General features: G+C 40.0%; 1 protein-coding gene across 10 annotated transcripts in view; it reads right to left on the reverse strand.

The window, feature by feature from the left end:
• NOL4 (nucleolar protein 4) overlaps positions 1 to 22500 on the reverse strand; it is a 188680-nt gene that overhangs the window by 105676 nt on the left and 60504 nt on the right. Inside the window, exon 1 of one of the 10 annotated variants that reach the window (XM_053989458.1) lies at positions 1615 to 1681. The exons of the other annotated variants lie outside the window; for them this stretch is intronic. The gene's annotated coding sequence lies outside the window, so the exon portion shown is untranslated. Of the gene's footprint in view, positions 1 to 1614; positions 1682 to 22500 lie in introns of those variants that run through there. 10 annotated transcript variants of the gene reach the window in all.

Below are 22500 nucleotides of genomic sequence, written 5' to 3' on the forward strand. Positions count from 1 at the left end.
AGTTCTGACAGTTCAAGGAGTTGGACTTGATGATTCTTATGTGTCTCTTTAAACTTGAGATATTGTATTATTCTCAGATTCTTATATTTACATTTAACACTATTAAAGAAGCTAATTGATTTCTATTTATTATTATGAATTTTTCTCTATAAGCTCATGTCTTGCTGCATAAGCTATCCAAATGGGAAAAGTATTATGCAGTAGTTTTCAGAAAAAAAAAATTAAGACCTCCAGAGTATTTACTGCTTTATTCTTTCAGTATGCATCACCTCAGTCAGAAAGTAGCATCTCTATGACACACTGCAGTCTGACTTTTTCAGCTGATTTTAAAAGTCCAGGAAATCTAAGTTTTTTATTGTCTGAGAATTAAAGAAATTCAAATACTACCGTATTTACTTCTGTAAACAAACAATTTGGAAAGACCAAAAATGCCCCTTTCCCAGTCATGCCAGGCAGGATATTCTACTTAAAGCTCCCTGAATGGCTTTCACAGAATTACAGAATCATAGAATAGTCTGGCTTGGAAGGGACCTTAAAAATCCTCTAATTCTAACCCCTCTGCCATGGGCAGCAATGCCTTCCCCTAGACCAGATAGCTGAAGTCAAAGTCACATCCAACCTGAGGCCTTGAACACTTCCAGGGATGGGGCATCTACAGCACCTCTGGACAATCTGTTTCAGCGCCTCACCACCGTGACAGGAAAGAATTTCTTCCTAATATCTAATCTAAATGTACTCTTTTTCAGTTGAAAGCCATTTCCCCTTGTTCTGTCACTATATTAATTATGAATTCAGAGCAGGAGAAAACATTTTAAATAATTTCTGTCTTAAAGATCATGGTAAATAACAAAGTTTACATAAACCTTATTTGCTGATGATGTTTTTCATGGAGTTGCCATTTACGACAGATACACAGAGAAATCAAGATCAGGTTATACAAAAAGTTAGTAACCCAGAAAAGTGACAAAAAAGCATTCCAGTCATTTATCTTTTAAAATCTAAGGATAAATACTTGGTATAAGACCAGGAAGATCACGATCGAAAGTGAACCAGCTTATGCTCTATTTCTTTGCATCTCTATAAAGAGGCAAGAAGGATAAGCAGCTGTCCATCTCTGGCTTGACAAAGCATCATATTCAAGGAACACCCAAAAGAATTGAACATTCACATTTTCATTCTGGTTCAGTAGACATCAGTGGATTTGAAAGACATTTACTCATGGTTACCCCGTGGCTGCTGAATGACAACTGAGGAAGAGAATACAGTGAAGCTAAAGAAAGTGCAACCTGTAAAACAGATAGTTCACAAACACCAGGTACAACCTTTTAAGCACAGCTGATCTGTATCCAAATACCTGCATTGGTTCTTTGCTTTGCTATGAGGTGCACCTCTGGAAGACTTCTATGAGAAGATGAAACAATAGCATTTCAAAAGGACATGAGCAAGAGTGTGAAGAAAACTTTACTTCCTCTTGAGTTTTCCGCCTTGTTCCAAAGCACTGTTAAACTTCATCAGCAGGTATAGAAAGAATAATCCTTTGGACCTGGTAGGTGCAACAGCTAAACTGGTTTCTAGAAGGTAATTATGTAATTCTCATTTAAATTGTTATCTTACATCACCAGAAGAGAAGGCAGTTGACTGATTCAGTACAGCTGGCATTAGACTCAAAGAATGATATGAAGAAAATATTCCAAGGACATCTACCCTGAAGCGAACCACTTAGGCACTGCAGATAAGAAAGACAAACAAATGAAGTTGAGACATGAGAGCACTACCTGGGCCAAAATCTATGCTTACTCCATCTGCTAGCTAATACTCACAGATAGATATCAACGTTAAGGAATATCTAATAGGGACAGAGTGGGGATAGTGCCATAAAACTGACCTAAGAGTACTCACCATGGAGGAGGAATGGAAGAGGGAAGGGGATATCACATCCAAAGCGTATCCTCTAAAACAGAAACGCCAACAAGCCTAATGTCCCCCATACAAGACCAAACCGATGAGGGTAATATCGATGATTATTGCTACCAGCCTAGTCCTATCCATGCAGTGCAGAGAGATGTGGGGGGGTTATTGTTAGCTCCCACCCACGCGTCGGTTCTGAAACTCCCACTAGTAAACACGATTCAGGAAGACTGCTCCCCACCAACGTTCACATTACATAAAGGCTTTGATTATATCAAAATGAGAATGGCAACATTTTCACCCTGCATCTCAGCCTTACAGATTTTCACTGACAGAGTAAAGTCCCTTTGATTTTGGTTTGTTTGGTTTGGTTTTTTTTGTTGTTCATATTTCCTGCCACTAAATCAGTAAAAGGTCATGGATACACAGAGAATCACTTTCTAAAGCCAGTGCCCTGGGGTGCTGGTTCCTCATGAGAAGGCTGGATGTGTGCTTCTGGTTTGCTTTTGCAGAGCTGGTACACTGGTTTGACATTGCCAGTAGGCACATCTTGCAGGGCTGCCTGCAACACCTGCGTCTCCACTGAGCTCTGCCTCCAAGGCATGTACGAGTGTGTCACTCTGCACAAAGAGGGAGATGAGGGTGGGCACAAGCAGCTCCAGCTGCAGCACGGTGCAACCCCTGAGGAACATGCCTAAGCACTCCAGTGCCTGTTTGGAGGAGGTAGGCATATGCAGTCCAGGCAGTGACCCCTCACAGTTTACTTTTTCTTTTAATGATCATCACCAAACAGAGACAGACCTTTTGTTTTAGAGCGATTGCTCTTGCCATCTGAGAAAGGTTAAGGAAAAGAAAGTCAGCGTGTCAGAGGTATACAAGAGGGGAAATAAATAGAGAAATAAAGGGATTGATATGAAGACCTGTCTATTCTTTGTTCTCAATAAGTTTTTCTTCTGGTTAGTTAGTTTGGAGTTTTTTTTAGATTTTCTGCTTAACATATATGTACATGTGCCTGCATTAGCACTTACACACTCCCACTTGTATCAGGCCACCAGTACAGCAGCATTGTACCCATACATGTGAGTACCCATATAACTCAAGCAGGACAAGAGAGACAATACATGGATTTAAAGCAATATTATTCCTTCCATCCTCCAGACAAGAACCAAGACCAAAAAAGTCAAGAGACCTGACCAGGGCAAAGGTTACTAAGAAAGAAATGCAAACCCTTTGAATCCCTGAATCTGAATCTCCCCCTCTCATGACCAGAGCAGGGAATGCACACTGGTCACTTTCATAATGCTACTTTTGCTGTTAAGCTATTTTTTTTCTACCACACCAACAAGGGTAATTTTTTTCAATTTTTTTCCCTGTGCAACTACTGGCCATCTAATAACATAGGCTTCATTAAGAAAAAAAAAAAAAAAAAAAAAAAGAGTTGCAAATTGTCAGCAATAACAGACTCTAAAAAGCCTCAGGATGGTTGAATTGAGCATGTTAGCACAAAATAATCAGATGCTTTTCAGTAAAGAATTCCACTTCACTGATGACAAAAGTGTATTAAGCAATACGAAGAGCTAAAACAAAGATTTAAGTTACACTCAGTCTTTATGTTGGTTCATGAGGATAATTAGGACAATGTAGACCAAAAATCCAACAGCTAGCTCGCAATACAGTATGCAACTGAATGCTGCCTTTTCTTCCTGTTTTGCTACAGTCTCTCTGATGCTCTGCTAGGTGAAGGGAATCCCCTCACTTATTTTATCTGCAGGGACTTCTTTCCTTGACACTATGCAGTTTATTTCATCAAGTATTTGGCATCTAGATGTGATGTCTGGAAATCTAAAAACAAGTACAAATAACCAGAGCGGGTCAAGCAAAGATTCATCTGGCCAAATATCACAATTTTAAGCAGATATTGGGCAGAAGACCATAGGAATGGCAAAATATGTTGATTTTTCTCCTACTATATCCTTGCAGCTTTCAGCAATCAATACTTTATCATCTTCTCTGAGGGAAGTCTTTTAAAAATATATTCAATAGCCATCAGTTTATCCATGCCTTAAGACTATGTTCACTTCAGGGTTTTTTTTTGCTTCTGCAGTATTTCGTGATATTAACACCTCAATTTAGTGATTGCCTGTGTGCAAAAATGCCTTCTGATTTTTGTGATCTCACTGATCTTTTTATTGTGACCCAATTTTTACAGTATGAGAAACAGTATAGAATAATACCATGTTTACCACTGCACACCACTTACAATTGCACACACCTCTGTCATACCACTCCCTCAGGCATAATTTTCCCTAAAATGAAATGTCCAGGAGTTTATTTAATGTCTCTTAATTTCACAGCTCTTTCTTTTATACACCTTCTTCATAGTGTCCTCTTTAGGCCTAGAGCATTTTGTGATGGTATTTGTTTTATAACATCAGTTTTCAAGGTATGATAAGGCAATTAAGTTCAAGGAAGCACACCGAATGTAACATGATAATAAATTCATATTGTGTACGCAAATTTTTTGCACTGTTTAAACAGAGTTTTAAGAAGCAGAAAAGATTTTTAGCTAATATTTTTCCCTAAGTGTACAAATATGAGATCAATTTATATATAAAAAATTAACAAGCTGCAGATTGAGATGTCCAAATTTGCTACTCTTCTATAAAAAGCTATCAAACTCTTCTGCAGAAGAACACACAACCTGTTTTTAAAGCTCACATCAGTGGTTCTGATGAACTGGACTCGCACTACAGATTGTCAGGATACACAGATATACATTTCCAGCTAAGAAATCCTACACAGGAATACAGCAAAATTTAAACTCTTTAAACTCTTCTCTCCTCTGTTTAGCACACACCTCTAAGAAATATCAAAGAACACATCACAGATGACCTCAGCTTTTGTATGGTAAATAAGTCCTTAAGAAAGCTTATTCCCGAACAGTATGGAGTGTATAAAAAACAGAAGTTACACATGCAAACAGGTAGGAAGCCAAAACTGTTCAGTCAGTAAATAATATACCAAAAAGAGCATGCATCCTGTGTTTTCATATTACAGATTCTACAGTTAAGACTTTAAAATTTCACAGTATGAAAAGATATTGGCAGTCATGCACTGGTTACTATTCTAGAAGATCCCCAGGAGACGGTATTTATTTAGGTAGAAAACTATTTCTGAGGATAGCCTCCTGGGAGATCCAGTACATCTCTTCCTGAGCCTCCCGAGGGGACAGCAGTCAGGCAACCACACTTCAGCATCCTGCAGTACAACACAAACAACATAATGCAGGACATTCACTCAGGACAAGCAGACAGCCACTGTCAGTGCCTCATTAGGCTGTCACAGCAAGTAAAGGCTTCACACAGGGATATTAGTATTCCAGTCACTGAATCTACAGTATATAGAAAAGTTGTCTTTTCCCTTCACGTATTTATATGTATATTACGCTATACCAGAGGGAAACCCTTTCCAAGGCTTTCTTTCACCCAACTTGCAGCACACAAACCCAGGTCCTGTCTCTAAGCCACAGGCCTGAGGCTATTTAATTTATAGACACTCTAGCCTTAAGTGAAATCCACAGTATGTCGATTCAGTCAATAAAACCAGCACCAATTATGGCTTTTGCCAGCATAGTATCCATATCCAATTCACTGTCTCTCTGGTATTTAATAAATGTACTTAATATGAACATAGCATCTAATTTAAGTTGCCAAAGTTTCTGATTTCACAGATTAAGTGAAAAGAACTTCAGAAACCTGAATTATTGTCCATAAGTTTCACTCTCATGATATCAAGTGCCCCAAATTAGAAAGAAGCCCAAAACTCTCAAAATTACTAGAGAAATAATTTATGAACAGGCATAAATAAATCCCCAGATCTGTATTGTTTAGCAAAATGGATTTTTGCATTTCATTTAAGTGTTTCATTGGGTCTTGCTTGAATGAGCATTTCGGCTTACGGCTGTCTTAAAAATCAACCACATTTTCTGAAGAATTGAAATTTAAAAATAATAAATACACAAATAAATGAATAAAACAAAAACGCTCTTCTTGTTAATTTAGTCAAACTTGTTGGCAACAAACAAGAGGAGCTGGAAGCCATTGTACAGCAGGAACCACTGGAACTTGATGATGGTGATGACAAAGCTGAGTGGTTTTGGGTAAGCATGAGGGGGAAGGCCAGTACGACAGGTGTGATGGTGGAAGTCTGTTAAAGACCACCCAAACAGGATGAAGAGGCAAATGAAATATTCTAAGGGCATATGGGAGAAGTCTCAGTATGACTATGTGTTGTTTTCCTGGGGGCCTTAGATGTACCAGATATCTGATGGAAATACAACACAGCAGGGAGGAGACAGTCTAGGAGGTTCCCTTGAAAATGTAGACAAAAACTCCCTGACAGAACTGGTAATTGAGCCAGCTGGGGAAAATGCCCAGTTAGAACTGTTGTTTGTGAACAAAGAAGGACTGGTGGGTGCTGTGATGGCTGGAGGCCATCTTGAGCATAACAATCACGAAATTATAGTTTTAGTTCTTGAAGAAGTAAGGAGAGGTGCTAGCAGTTCTAACACCTTGAATTCCAGAGGGCAGACTTTGGCCTCTTCAGGAGACTGGTGGACAGCATCCCTTGGGAGGCAGTCCTGAAGGGTAAAGGAGTCCAGGAAGGCTGGACAGTCTTCAAGAGGGAAAAGCTAAAGGCACAGGAGTAGGCTGTCCTCATGTGCCAAAAAATGAGCTCACAGGTAAGAAGACCTGCCTGAGTGTACAGACCTATTTAGCTGGAACTCAGGGAAAAAAGGAGAGTTTATGACCTTTTGAAGAATGGGTAGGCAACTCAGGAGGGCTACAAGTATGTCATGAGGCTATAGAAGGAGAAAATTAGAAGGGCCAAAGCCAAACCATTTAGATGCATACATGGAGGCAGAAAAAATCCACCCAATGGTACTGAGGGAGATGAAAAAAAAAATGCTAAGCAAGCTGCTTTCCATCATTTACCAGCAGTCCTGCCTTATCAAGGAGCTTCCAGGTGACTGGAAGTTGGCCAGTGTGACACCCATCTACAAGAAGGGCCAGAAAGAGGATCTGGGGAACTACTGACCTGTCAGTCTGACCTCAGAGCCAGGGAAGGTCATGGAGCAGATAATGACACAGAACATACAGAACAACCAAGGGATCAGGCCCAGCCAGCATAGATTAAGGAAAGGCAGGTGCTGTTTTACTGACAAAATATCTTTCTATGATAATGTGACATGCTTATTGGAGGAAAAGTAACTGGAGGAAAAGTAATGTGCTTACTGAGGAAAAGGCTGTGGATGTTGTTTACCTGGACTTCAGTAAACCTTTCAATACTGGCTACCACAGTGTCAGTGCAATGAGCCCCTCAGATGGGTAATAAGTTACATAGACTCCATGCATTTACAGAAGGCTGATTGATCTTCTTTATCTTTTATATCCTAGTTCGCTACACATGGACCTAATTGGTCCTTCACTTAAAACACCATCACCATTGGCTTATTAAGAAACCAGCCTTTGGTGAACAAATCTCCAGAATACATTCCACATGTTCACAATACCAGGTGCAGCAAGTTAAGATAAGAATTGTTTCTCATTGTTTTGTCTGATCTTCTCATCACAGACTTTCCCAGGCACCGTTCAGGGAAAGTGTCTGTTTCTCTCTGTAGCCAGAGAGCTGCTACCACAGCACAGCATTCTTGCAGAAAATCTGTCTGCTCATGGCTTGGAGGGGTACGCAGTTCACAGTGTAAAAAACTGGCTTCATGGCCAAAAAGCCTAGAGAGTGGTGGTAAGGGAGATACATCCATGGGGCAACCAGCCACCAGTGATGTTCCCAAGGGTTCAGTACTGGGTCCAGTCCTGTTTAATATCTTTTTCGATGATTTGGACAAGGGGATCAAGTGGCCTATCAGTGTGCTCACAGACAACACCAAGTTGGGTGGGAGTGTTGATCTGCTGGAGGGCAGGAAGGCTCTGCATGGGGATCTGGACAGGCTGGATCAGTGGGCTGAGGCCAATGGTGTGAGGTTCAATAAAGCCAGGTGCTGGGTCCTGCACCTGGGTCACAACAACCCCAAGCAGCACCACAGGCTGGGGGAAGAGTGGCTGGAAAGAGGCTCAGAGGAAAAGGACCTGGGGGTGGTGGTCAACAGCCAACTGGACATGAGCCGGCGTGTGCCCAGGTGGCCAAGAAGGCCAGTGGCATCCTGGCCTGTATCAGCAATAGTGTGGTCCAGCAGGATAAGGAGAATGGTCATGCCTCTGTACTCAGCACTGGAGGGGCCACACCTCGAATGCTAAGTACCATTTTGGGCATCTCACTCCCAGAAAGACATTAAGGTGCTGGAGTGAATCCAGAGAAGGGCAACAGAACTGGTGAAGGGTCTGGAGTACAAATCTTTTGAGGACTGGCTGAGGGAGCTGGAGTGGTTTAGCCTGGAGAAAAGGAGGTTTATCACTCTCTACAACTACTTGAAAGGGGGTTGTAGCCATGTGGGGGTGAGTCTTTCCTTCCAGGTAACAAATGACAGGACAAGAGGAAACGGCCTCAGGTTGTGCAAGGGGAGTTACAGAGGAACAATTTCTTCACAGAAAGGGTTATCAAGCATTGGAACAGGCTGCCCAGGGAAATGGTTGAGTATTTAAAAGAAATATGGATGTGGCACTTAAGGGACATGGTTTAGTGGCAGTCTTGGCAGTGCTGAGTTAGTGTTGGACTCAATGATCTTTTCCAACAAATTCTATGATTTTTTTCTATGATTCTATATCTGCCAGCTTGAGAAAGGATTGGGTTTCTTGCAGTGAACAGTATTCCTCTCATCTACTTCTAATGCCTTTGTTTCTGGCAGAGGTCCCAGCCTGAGATAGTAGTGAGCATAGCAAGTGCTAATGAACTGCCATTTGACTCCTCATCCTCTTCTTGCAGAGAAAGGAAGCCAGAGGATGGAAATTTGCCCCATTCTACCCAGGGGAAAAAGGATAGTAAGGTGCATTTTCCTAGTCCAAATATTCTTTTTTCCCCCTAAACCTATTACTTGCAGAAACAAAAATGAAACTGTGAAAGTGTTCACAATACTGCTGACATAGACACAGGGAATAAAGCTTTGAAGAGATGAATCACCAGCTCTGGTGAAAGAATAACTAAGAATTCAAACATCTGGAGAAAATGCCATGCTGGCTCCACCCTTTCTGCCATATAATTCCATTTAAACACTATATTTTAGAGCTAAGAAGAAAAATGTTCCCATTAGTTTTGCTACATTGAGACCCTGTAAGTAATGCCCCATTAGCCTCACATAGCTTACATCTGCTTTTACTTAAATATGAAAAACATAATAGCCCATGCCCATGATATATCTTGTGTCTTTTCTGTCCCTCACACTAATCATTTTTCAGCATTCATTCCTCTTGAGTATGGGATGTTCAGGAGGAAAGCCAGACAGTCACAGTATTTTGCCTGTTGCCCAGCACTTCAGGAACAACTTGGCGTTGCACAGAAGCTACAGTCATCACAAAGTCTGCATGAGGACCTAGCACCAGAAGAGTTTCTGGGGACTATTAAGAGAGAGATGATGATGATAACATTAATAACAGTAGCAACAGTAATAACAATTATAATTATCTGTAGTTTTCAACTAGATGAAAACAGATAAAATAATTTTTCCTCCAGGAGCTATGAGGTGGATGCTAATGAACAGGATAGACAAATGGCTAGAGAATGCATCCTTTTCCTCACTTTTCCCAGCTACTCTGGCTAAATCTGTTTTACTCTAATCAGCTTCACTGAAAAGCCTTCATTGGAGTCCTGACAGCAACTTCACACTACCCTTCCCCTGAACCCCTAGAAAGGGCAGAGCAGCTCCACCACCTCCTCTTTCAGAGGAATCTCTGTTGGGATGCTGGCTCCATACTCCTGCAGAGTGACACCTCCTAGAAATGTTTTGAATGAATCTACTCTTTTCCTTTCATGCAAAGGACTTACTTATTCTCCAACAGTCCAATGAAGAAAGCAAGGATATTCTTAAAAGAACTAATTTCACTGGTCTTTCTTAAGGAAAGCTTTGCCCTCTTCATGTGGCATTTCTTCTTTAAACTGAAGATAGAGAGAAATTAAATATTTCCACAAAGGGCAATAAGTGAGAACTATCTTGGGCATGACTTATGTACACAGTGGACATTTACATTCAGGTTTATGGAAACTCTTAGTTAATCATTTACACTGAGTTATTCTGCTATCACACTAAGAATTTCCTCGCCTATTAAAGAGGACTCTGACTAGTAAGAGGCAGGACTGGACACCTTCATAAATATTAAGGTTGACAGATGCATCCATCAGATTTTTTCCCATTATAATAAATATTCTGAACAAAGAGACAGACTTTGTAGATTTTCCTTTACCTTAGCTACCAGTCATAAGCTACTGACTTCACCCACAGAACTAACTGAAGTCACTACACTGTCACAGCCCTCATCTTTCAGTGAGTGAGGAAAACTATGCACAAGGCAAGAGACAGCGTGAGGCTAAGAACTAGGGGAATACAGCAGTCACAATACAGTCAGAAATAAATATTTCACTACAAAACCCAACACTCACACAATATGCAATAAATATTTCCACTAAGATGTGTCACAGTTCAATAAAGCACCTAATACATTTAGGTATGTGTCAGGAAAATTTTACAAATATTCTGAATCAGGCCTTGTTTGTATCCTTTGCAGCTGCTTTTGTGACACTGCCTGTGATACCACTTTCTTTTTTAAAAAAAGCAAAAACCCACAGTATCTCCACTTGTCAGACAGCAAACAGGAAGCACCATTAGATGAGATCTCAGGAGTCTTACACTTCTTCTGAAACTCACAGGCTACTGTTCCATGACTTGTTAGGCCACAACAAAAAGGATGTAAGAACATTGTACTGAGTAGGAACAGACAGTCAAGTTTAACCATTAGCTGGGTCTCAAAGGGATCTTCTCATGCCCCAGCTTGAATCCCTACAAACTCAAAGTAAAGAGCTCATGAATCACAGGGAACTACAATTTACCAGTTTTGTTTGGTTTTGGTTTTTGTGTTTGTTTTGACCGAGAATAAGTATTTGTCACCTGATGGGGAAGTCACCAGAAAAAAAGTCCTTAATGTTACTTTTTATCCCTTTTGTCCCACTGAGTACATTCCTGTTCTTGTGATGAATAATTAGACCTAAAGGAAATGCAGTAAAATCTAGCTCCCACCTGCTGTTAGAAATTTATAAGGTATCATACTACAGTCACTTAAAAGAAGGTTTGAAGATTGATTTGTTTTCTGAAAAATAAAAATAATCCTCAAAGGCATAAAGAATTCAATAATGCCATAAGAGGCCACTAACTGTAGAACAATTTCATTAAAATATTGTTTGCTTCAAGGTTAACCATTAAAAAATATATTCTCTCCAGTGAATTACATTTTAATATTGTGTGAATATATTTGGCAATCTTCTAAGTCGCTTTTCAGTTGTGAGTTTTACATTTCAACCCTTCCCTATTTCAGTTAAATATCACTCAATTACAAACAACTCTAAGGGGTTAAAAATTCAGATAATTTAAATGTTGCACCTCACAAAGCAAGCTATATTTAATAAGAAGCATTTTCTTTTGGATGAAACATTTTTAATACTTGCAGAAATAATTGATGTTGGTGAAATTTTGATATCAGTAGACCTCTAGTGGCTATTACAGTAATTGATGGTTACATTATATTTTTAAAATACAAATATGCTTTTCAGAAAACAAAATAGGAGAAAATCCACAAAAGAAAACTGCAGCAAAATGTTATTAGTGTTATTAACCCATAGTTAATGCCTGCATAATTTCACAACTCTTACACGGTGAGTAGAGACCTGGCTCTCATTGATTTAAAAAAAATTACACAGCTAAATATGTTTGCAAATTGAGTCATCCAAACTCAAATCTGAATCAGCAGTGGGTGCTTTAAAATTTTCCAAGATTAATTCATAAATATTTGCCCAACCTTCTGAGGGACCTATTTAGAAATTGAATCTTAAAAGGAACAGGGAAGCACTTCATGGCTCCCCAGCCAGGGCATGAGTCCTCACTCTGCCCACACATTCTGTTTGGAGAGACCTCAGACCTGCAAGTCAGAACTGGTCTGCAGAGGGCTCGAGACCATCCCCAGTCTCAGCTGGGAGCTGTGGGACAAGAGGACATTGTCACATGGTGTAGCTAGCCATGACTCCAAGCAAGAGAGCCAGACTGTCATATGTAGAGCCAGACACTGTCAGTATTTAGTAAAATGTCCTGTTTAATGATCTTTCATTCATTTTGGCTAAACTGTCATATTGCAGTGCCTGTCAGCAAGTGTAAAATAGATAGGATCCCTTGTGGTGATTTAGTGAAGGAACCAGTAAAGAGCAAGCCTCAATGACCTTTGAAAAATCAGTCCACATTAGCTTAATGCAATCTCAAAGACACGGATTTGATGCCTGAATAAGAGATAATCAGCTATAAAGTTGAAGTTTTTGCTCATTTAATTTGCTTATTTGAAGTTTTTGTCATGATATTACATTCCCCTACATTATCTGAAATGCAGTTCAGGAGCTTGGGTATAGATTTATAGTTTTTATCTTTCCCACACTGCTCAATAAGGAAGAGTCAGATTTTCCACAAAATCCAGAAAGGCAAAGAGGACAATCTATATGAATATATCTGAATATTAGCCATCTTATCCTTCCTGCCCATATGACTAGTTAAAAGGTTTTTGTGATATTTATGCCTAACAAACACTTAATGGCTTTTATAGATGGTATTAACGATCTTTTTCTCTCAGGGAATCAAGGGGGTTTATCTCCTAAGAAGAAAAACTTATACAGTATTAGTAAGAAAGCAGTATTTAAATCAAATTCTCATTGCCTGAGGGCCTCCCACTTGCCCATTTAAGAGACTCCACTTTAGTTAGTTTTCTCATACTATTTCTTTCAGATATACTTCAGATTCAGAGTAGCTGTCTCCCTCACACAGCAGTACACCTTCACACTAAATCCAAAAAACTCTAACTCAAAATTGTTCAACAGATTTCTGTGTGGTCTCTTTCATATGCTGGTGAAAAAAATTATAAATCATATGAACAATCTGGAAAGTTGATTCTTATTTAAAAGACAATTTTGTCCACCTCTGCATGAAATCTACTGCCTTCTGATGGACCTTTGTGTCAAGGTGACTTTCATAACTTAAAATTGTCACAAAAACATGATTTTGCACCATGTGTGTAGATTTAGAACATAAACAGTATCTAGAAAATATCTTCTATTCATAACTTTCCACATATTTTTCTACACTAAGACAGAAAACTCAACACTGTCAAAAAGGTGAACCTTTAACATGCAATAGGGTTTTTTAAAAGAATGGAAAGCCTACTTAACCAAAGGCAGATTATTTGAATGAAAGAAACAAACCCTGTGGAAATGAGTCCAAAGAGATGAACACAGGCAGGGAAATGCAGTGATGTAAAATATGAGTGCCAGTGCAAAAATCTCTCCCCTCAAGGAATATCTTCCAGCACATACTCATTGAACCTATTCTTGACTGATTATCATAGGTTGGGCAGTTCAAAAAGAACAAGTTTAAAACATTTGCAGCTAAGCATTCCTATTTTCAAAGAGGTCAGCAGACAATCTCTTGGCAGTCTATGTCCAATAGTTGTCTATTCAGATAGGATGATTGCTTTTCATTATCAAATCAACTCTTTTCTTAAAGATGTAGCCAAACTTGTTAATGATAAGTTTAGCTGAGCAACCTGTGCACTGTTTATTATTCTTTAATCTCTATTAAAACAGTATGTTCCTTTCTCCTCCAAACCCAGGAAGTATATTGTGCATAAATAAGAGGTGCTTACAGCTCAGAGGATTCTTGACATGTCCTGCCAAAAGAAGCATGGAATCAGTCATTTAATCAGCTAAAATTCCTATTCTTACCCTGCTCCTTCCAAGCTTTCTCAGAGACAGAAGCTGAGGAGAGCCAGCCCTCCTGTACAGCCCTCAGCTCTTCCTGTATGCTCCTGGTTACAGTCTCTTTGGAAACAGAGCAGTGAGAGCCCACACAATAGGGACCAGCTTCATCCAACTTGCAGCTAAGCACACAGGTGCCTCTACCTCAGTGTGAAGTCAATAGGAAGCAGCAAACTCAATGGAAAGGGATAAAGTTTTGAGCCCGCTTCCACGTGTGTTTGAATTAGTCCTGAAATGGAACAAGGGTCAAAGTGTCAGCAGTTCCCATTTGAGAGATAATAAGGAAAGCTGCGTGTTTGAGGCATTTTTCTGCACTCAGCTGATCCTGAGGGGACTCCAGCCCAAGGCAGACCCTGCAGCAAACTGAAAATTTGGAATCACAGTAACTGGTGAAACCATCCAATATTATCTCAGCTGCTAAAGTCCTCTCCATGTTGCAGGGTTCATCAGTACTTTTCAACTCATTTAAAACTCATTTTGGCTAAAGAGGTGGATGTGCAATCCATAAGGCCCCAACACTGGATAATAAAGACCTAGAACCAGGGCTCAAGTTTAAACCACTTTTTTTTAGACAAAGACTTTAAAAGGGTTCATTGATGACCATATTTATAGCAAAGAACAAAGGAATTCACTGGCTTTTTGTGTATCTGCCAAAGCTTGCCTCCACCAGATCCATACAGCTATAAGGAGAAACCCAAAAGAAAGGCCTCAGCCCTACCTTGGAAACATGAGCAACTCACAGCTTTCCTATGGCTTTTTATGTAATCATGTCATGCAGTCAGCGAGCTCTTACCAGAGAGGAAGCTTCTAGCCTATCCTTCCTGCATGAATGTGTCACTAACAGTGCCTGTCACACTTCAGGCTGAGCTGTAGCAGGCAGAAAAAAAGGCTCCTACTTCAGATACCTTTGGCCAATCCATATGTTCTACTCATCCTTATATTTGGCATGTTTAGGGAATCTAATTTAGAGTAGTAAAGACTATCTCACAAGATGTAGGTGGATCTTAAAATATCCTCCAGATTTCTGTCTTAGTGTAAAAGCTGTTCCTCTTTAATATCAAAGTAATGTATTTTCTGAAAGAAAAAAATATTATAAATATATTCAGTGCTGAGTCAGTGTGAACATCCAGGGGGAAATCAAAACAAATACAAACAATTTTCAGTGTTCCATACTTTCTTTCCAAAAACTGGTCACATTTCATTAAGGTGTAGTTTAGATTTAAGGTGGAATTTTTTCCGCTAATTCTACAACTTACTCCCAACAGAGCTCATAGTTGCCAAAAATCCTCCATCATCTCTCTTCAATCTCATGAAAGGAACATTACAGTAATGTCCTTCCTCCTCTTTACGCATTCGCCAGAGTTCCAGGAACACATTACTTACAGCCATCAATAAATTCCAGCATCACCAAACTGGAAACTGAATTTATTAAACCACATGGTTTGGACTTGTCGGTTTTCTTTATTTCAGAGGGTGCAAGGTATATTCTGGCCTTCAGTCATGCTGCTTCTTCAGTCATTATGCAACTTCTTATACCTCCAGCTTCTAAATAATACGTATATTGCTGTGATGCAAAGCAACATTCTTCATCTGTCTAAGCCCCTTCCTCTGAAAGAAGATCCATCTTGTCTTGCCTCATTTCCACAGCTCCACTAGCCTTCTGATGTATCTAGGGAGATGGGAGAGCAACCTTCCTGAGCTGTGTTATCTCTGCTAATAGCTCTAAACCTTCTGGATTAATGATGCTCTGAGTCACTGGAAAAAGTTGTCACTCTTGTTGTATGGATGAGTACATTTAACAAAGATGGTAATATTCCTCCAAATGCTCCCAATTAAAAAGGCTTCCTTTAGTACTACTACTTTGAACAATAAAACTACTGAATCAGACCTTCAGCTTAAATGCATAGGCAAAAACTCTCAGATTGCTTTGAAAAGATACTCTACATGCAGAGGGTGGGTGGAAGAGGTGACAGCATCTCTTTTGGCACACAGACAATATAATAAGGCACGTCACTTATGCCGTGTTACTGACTTGCTGGTATTCCAAAACAGATTTTGTTATACTGAAATGACAAAGGTGTTTACCACAAACATCTATGTCATTTCTTCACCATTTGAAGATGAAAATGGATAGTGAGTGGACATCAATAGGTTTGCTTTATTTCCACTGCACTTTGGACTGATATACTGCGCTAATAATTAATGAAGTTAAGACTGTATTTTTTGTGCTTACAGGGATACACCGACAACTATCAACTGTCACAGAAATCAGTATTGTAAACAGAAAATAATACTTCTGTTTAAAAAAGGTTAGGACCTCATTTGCTATAAACCAGTGTAGGCCCACTGAGAGTATGATGCAAGACATCCAAATTTGCCTGCACTGGTGTTTTCCTTTTACTGGCAAGTAATACTCTTTTAAACACCTTCTTCAGGAAGTAACTAGAAGAGAACTAGCAAAACTTCACCAAGAGCGGTGGTTTAAAAGGCACCAATGGCAGAAGAATTCTCCTTCTTCTGACACCTCTCTATAGGAGTCAGAGGTCTGACTACCACTTATGCCTCTGCCAAGGCCATCACTGCTGACTCTCTCCCTGTCCAAAAGACAACTCTTTGGAAAACTGCTTTTCCTTGCTGCTAAAACTGACTTTCTCATCTCATACTCAGAATCCAAGCCAGAAACAAGCATGAAGTTACCTTTCCATTTCCTCTACACTGGTTCATTCTCCTCAAAGGACAAGCCTTTAAAACACAGCACCCTTTTCTTTACTACCATTCTCCTTTCCCATGACATAGTTTCAGCTGGAAAATAAGCAAAGATGAAGTATTGAGGAGAAGTATTTCAGTTTTCCTTAGACTGAGAACTAAGGATTATTATAAAAACTATTTCTCCTGCTAAAATCCATACCTTACAGACAAAAAAGCCTCAGCATTCTTCCCCAATAACTATATGAACTTGTGAAAAAAAAAATGTTCCTTATCACCTGACACCAATGCACAAAGCTTTTTACTCCAGAATTCATTTCCTTCTCAAACTGTCTTGATGTTTAAATGATAGCAGGGGAAAAAAGCCTTTTAACAACAAAAGCAGACAAATGAAAGGTGGTAGGAGGAAGGAAACAACTCCTGACCATATTCCAGTAACAAGAATATCCAGCTTTAAATTATTCAACCCACACTTCAATTTTGGGACCTTTCATGACGCTGCTACCTTATTGGCTGCCCAGACAGGCATGGCAGGAAAAAATATTTTCCACCTGAAATGGTCCAGAAGTCTCCTTTCTTTTCTGACAGAGGTCTTATAAGCTGGAATGTATGTGTTCTCCCCTTGATTAGTGCAATCAGAGAAATAAAGGGTTGTTTGAGTTGGAATAGACATTGAAACCAGTCTCATTTTTCAATGCCCTGCATAAGCATGAATGCCTTCAACTAGACCAGCTTGCTCAAAGCTCCATCCAACGTGGCCCTGAACATTTCCAGGGACAGGACATTCACAATTTCTCTGGACAGCCTTTTCCAGTGCTTCACTACCTTCATCATAAAGAAAAAAAAATTTCCCTTATGTCCAATCTAAAACCTATCCTCCTCCAGTTTGAAACTATTATCTCTTGTCCTTTTACTGTAGAGCTTGGAAAAAAGTCTCTCTCTCTCTCTTTCATATATGCCATCTTTAAATATTGAAAGGCTCCATTAAGATCTTTCCAGAGGCTTTTCTCCTCCAGGAGGAACAAACCCAGCTCCCTCAGCTTGTCCTCACGGAAGAGTTGTTCTATCCCTCTGACAATTCTTGTGGCCTTCCTTTGGAGCAAATCTAACAAGTACTCATCTTTCTTGTACTGAGGATCCCAGAGCTGCACACAGCACTCCAGGTGGACTGTCACACAAGTCTTCTCCACTCAGTCTCTGACCTGCCCTACAAAGCACCACTGTAAATGGCTCTGAGAGGAAGCCCCTAAGACTCCCCTGTCCTCTAACAGAAGAACACTTTGAAGGACGGACAGAGCATCACTATGAATTCATATTTATTTTTGCATGAATATATATATATATATATATATATATATATATATATATATATATTTATGGAACCTACTTGTACAAGAGACAGCCTTCTGCATTTATTTTTGTTGTTGCATCCCTGGAGGAAGAATGTGCTGTTGAACTGTTTTAGCTACTGCTGTCCATCAGATATAACCTGTAATATTCTGATAGGAGCTACAGATACTGACATCTGCTGTTTCTCACTGCTGCCTCTGCTGAATAGATAAAAATAAGCTGGTATAGATGGCACACACTTTGTGATACGCTTCAAACACATTCAAACAAAGCTTTTTCCATGCACACCAAAACCAGAAACAAGATATGCCACCACAAGAAAGTGTTCTTCAAGTACATAAACAACAAGCAGAAAGACAAGGAAAATACTGGTCCTCTGTTAGACAGGAAAGGTGAATTAGTCACAAATGATGCTGCAACACCAAGATTCTCAAGACTTTCCTCTCCTCTGTCTTTACCTGCACTGTTGGGCCTGGCCTTGGGAACAAAAATCCAGGTTGATGCAAACACAGTCCCATTGACTGTAAAGGAAGATTTAGTGTGGGAACTATTACAGGAAATATTATTAAGTATCCACCCAAGGGTGTTGTTAGGAGACCTGGCTGACATTGTTGTGAGGCTGCTCGCTATAGTCTTTGAGAAGCCTTGGAGATCCCGGGACGTTCCAGGAGACTGGCAGAAGACTAATTCCACTCCCACCTACAAGAAGGTCTTACAGGAGGATTCAGGAAGTTATAGACTCAATCAGTCTTACTTCAGTCCCTGGGAATATTATGGAACAAATCCTCCTAGGGGTTCTCTTAAGTCAGATAAAGCACGTGTTTGAGAAAAGCCAGTACAGATTCACCAAGGACACATCGTACTGGACAGCCTTTACCACATTCTACAACAAAGTAACCTGTTCACTTGATGTGGGGCGAGGTGGACATTGTCTACCTGGATTTCTCCAAGGCTTTTGACATGTTTACCCACAGCTTCCTTCTGGACAGAGTGATGTGGTATGACCCACAGACATGTGGTTCCTGTAGGGGGTGGGGATCTGGCTAGCAGGGTGCACCCAGAGGATGGTGGTGACAGCTCCTTTTCAAACTGGTACCTACCAGAAGTGGGGTCCCACAGGGATCTGTGTGGGGCTCAATTCTGTTTAATATCATCACAAATTATTTGGAAGTCAGGATCAAGTGTACACTGACAAAGTTTGCCAAAACCAAACTGAGTAGGAAAGTGGGCATTTCAGAAGGGAGAGCCAGACTGCAGTTCAATCTCAGCAACTCCCTACACAGCCTTTCTAATCCTTTACTCTCTGGATTTTTCCTCAGAACTGATTTCAGTTCACCTCTGTGTGTACAGACAGTAAGAAACAAATGAAAATGCATCCACCGCATACTCACATAGGAAAGTAGAATAAATAACATTTTCCTGCCTTGAAGGGTGCTGAAGGGAGACAGTTTTCACTCTGAGCAGGAATAATGGAGGAGTCCAGAGAGTGGTTTCTCCTTGTTTTTTCTTTGAGGTTCAAAGTGTAGCTAATTGCAGAGGTAGTCAGACAGCATTTCTTCCTGATTTCTAGACTAGATTTCTTCCTGACCCACAAGACAGAAATATCTTTAAAGAAACTCCGTATTGTTAAGAGAAATGCATTCAGCTAGGCAGAAATCGTTAAAATCAAATAGTTATTTCTCTTCTATCTGCCGACACATTAAAAGAACCACAGACACTGATATGCTAGCTGTCCCCATGTATGTGAGTACTGGATGATCAGTTAGGCCTGGGATCTTTCTGGCCAGTCTGCTCATGCCCAGGCATTAGCCAGATTACAAATAGTACAGGGTCCTACAATATATTTCAGATAAAAAGCAAAGGGCTAAAAAGCAAAGGGATGTTCCATTACAGTATGCTCAACTGGGACATGCCAGACTTGGGACATGCCTGTTGTCCTTCTCCCCAAAACCATATTGCAGAATTCTTTTCTACTCACAGAGGCTCACATCAAGCATCTACAATAAACAGCAGGTGCACTAGAAAGCCACAAAGCTAGCCTAAAGAAAAAACAAAAAGCCCTAAACTGAACAGAACTGCCACACAGACTGTTGACTTGCATGTGGGATGAGGCTATCCTGGTTGTGTGTACAGTCTGGGGAATGAGATGCTAGAAAGCAGTGCCACAGAAAGGGACCTGGGGGTCCTGGTCACTGGCAAGTTGATCATGAGTCAGCAGTGCCCTGGCAGCCAGGAGGGCCAACCATGTCCTATGGGGCATCAGGCACAGCATTGGGCAGAGGAGAGGATTGTCCAGCTCTGCTCTGCACTGGTGTGGCTTCACCTTGAATATTGTGTGTAGTTTTGGGCACCACAATATAAAAAAGATTTTAAACTATTAAAGCACATTCAAATGAGAGCTGTGAGGATAGTGAAGGGCCTTAAGGAGAAGCCTTATGAGGAGTGGCTGAGGTCACTTGGTCTGCTCAGCCTGGAGAAGAGACTGAGAGGAGACCTCACTGCAGTCTGCAACTCCCTAGTGAGGGAAAGCAGAGAGGCAGGTACCAATCTCTTCTCTCTTGTGCCCAGTGACAGGACACAAAGCATGAAGCTTAGTCGGTTTACCAAGAGAGTGTTTGGGCACTGAAACAAGCTGCCCAGGGTAGTGGTCACAGCACCAAGCCTGATAGAGTTCAAGTATTTGGACAATGTTTTCAGGCACAGGATGTGGCCCTTGAGGTGTCCTGTCCAGGGCCAGGAGTTGGACTCTATGATCCTGATGGTCCCTTCTAACTCAGCTTATTCTACAATTCTATGATTCCACAATTCTACGGTTCTGTAAGTCCATGATTCTATGATTCTATAATTCTATGATTCTATGAACTGGACTACTCTAAACCAGGCATTACACTGAAAGGGGTTTTAGGAAACAGAAAGGACAAATAGGCTACCACTACCCCCCTAAGTAAATTATCCATGCAGTAGAAGTTATTCTCAAAAAACCCTGTTCTTCTGTGTGGCCATGATAGTGTCAGATCTGCCTGTAAAAGGCTAGAAGTGTACACAGTTTCCTAGGTGGTAAAAAATTGTTTCTCAGAAAAATAATAGTTTTACCATGTGTACCCTTTCCTTTGAAAAGCTGCATTTAAGAGAGCTTCTATTGAAATCAACACTTTACAATGCCAATGGAGATAATTAAGTTCAAGGATCACCATGGAACACTCTTTCTTAAATTATTATGAGAAACTTGGCCAGGCTGCTGTTTCTCTCTTTGAAATCTACCTGAGCCATTTGCCTTTAAATGCTGTCACCACCATTTCTTCAACTTCTAGAGCAAGCAATCATTTTAGGCCCCACTTTGCCCGGGGGGTGAATGTAAGCACACTGCTGAATAGATGGTTCAGAGAAGAGCAAAATATTTGTCCTTGCCAAGAGGCTTTACAACATCCATGCCTTTAATTAAAGTAAGACATATTTGCAGAAGATATAATAATATGTACAACTGCAAGTCCATGACTGCAGTCTACAGGAATAATCAGGGATTATTATAGCCTGCTCCAGGAATCTAAGATGAAGAGTTCCTAGAGAGCACATATAACTAGTACAGAACTGCAGAAATGTAGCAGAAAGAAGAAATGAAGATACAGGAACAGACAGAGCTTCGCTAACTTGCTGAATTAAAACTTATCATTATTGCATAAATTGCACTGATTATTTAATTAAAGAGACAGTAGCAATTTCAGTGCCCATATTAACTACTTCAGAATTCGTTCAGCTACAGAGTACCTATTATGAAAACAAGCAGGGTGAAACTTTGTCTCCACTGGAGTTCATAGAAATTCTCACTATTTATTTCAGTAAGATTTTCATTGCATCAATGTATTCTGGAGATGATCACGCTGGATAAAATATTTAAAAACCAAGTCACTAAAAGTCAAAGTTCTTTTAAACTTCTGATACAAATACAATCCTTGGACAGTTACCTCAGAGGGATATAATTAAAAGATGAAGTGATATATTTTTTAAATCTTTTACCAGTTGTTTTTTAACAGACAAATCCTAGAAGATGTATGCAGATGCAGTCCTAAAAACTATTCAAAGACTATTGCTAAGAATTATAGCTTCTTTATACACATGCAAGGAAACATTTAAAAAACTCATCTGAAAGCACTGGTTGCTCCCATTTGCTTTCTAGGTCTCTAGACCACACTGCTGCTCTCACTATTTGTACCACCTCCTTTTGAAGAGGGCTCATTTCTTCCACTCCAAGGAATTCACATTAAGAGTTCCCACATCATGTAGTTCTGTCTTTCCATTCTCTCTTTGACAGCTTGCAGCATCAGCTCCCTTCAGAATAACCATTCATGAGACACTTTAAATAGTGTGACATAAGAAACTCACTGTACCTCTTTGCCAGTTAAGTCATTAAAATTTTATTATATTTCATTTTTTGGTCCTTCTTGGAACAGTAACTTTGTGTAACTGAAATGTCATCGCTCTATATTGTTTTTGCAAAGGAAAAAAATATTCCCAGTTTGCATCTCCTAA

The sequence above is a fragment of the Vidua macroura genome, chromosome 1 (assembly GCF_024509145.1).
Source record: "Vidua macroura isolate BioBank_ID:100142 chromosome 1, ASM2450914v1, whole genome shotgun sequence".
NCBI classification, from domain to species: domain Eukaryota; kingdom Metazoa; phylum Chordata; class Aves; order Passeriformes; family Viduidae; genus Vidua; species Vidua macroura.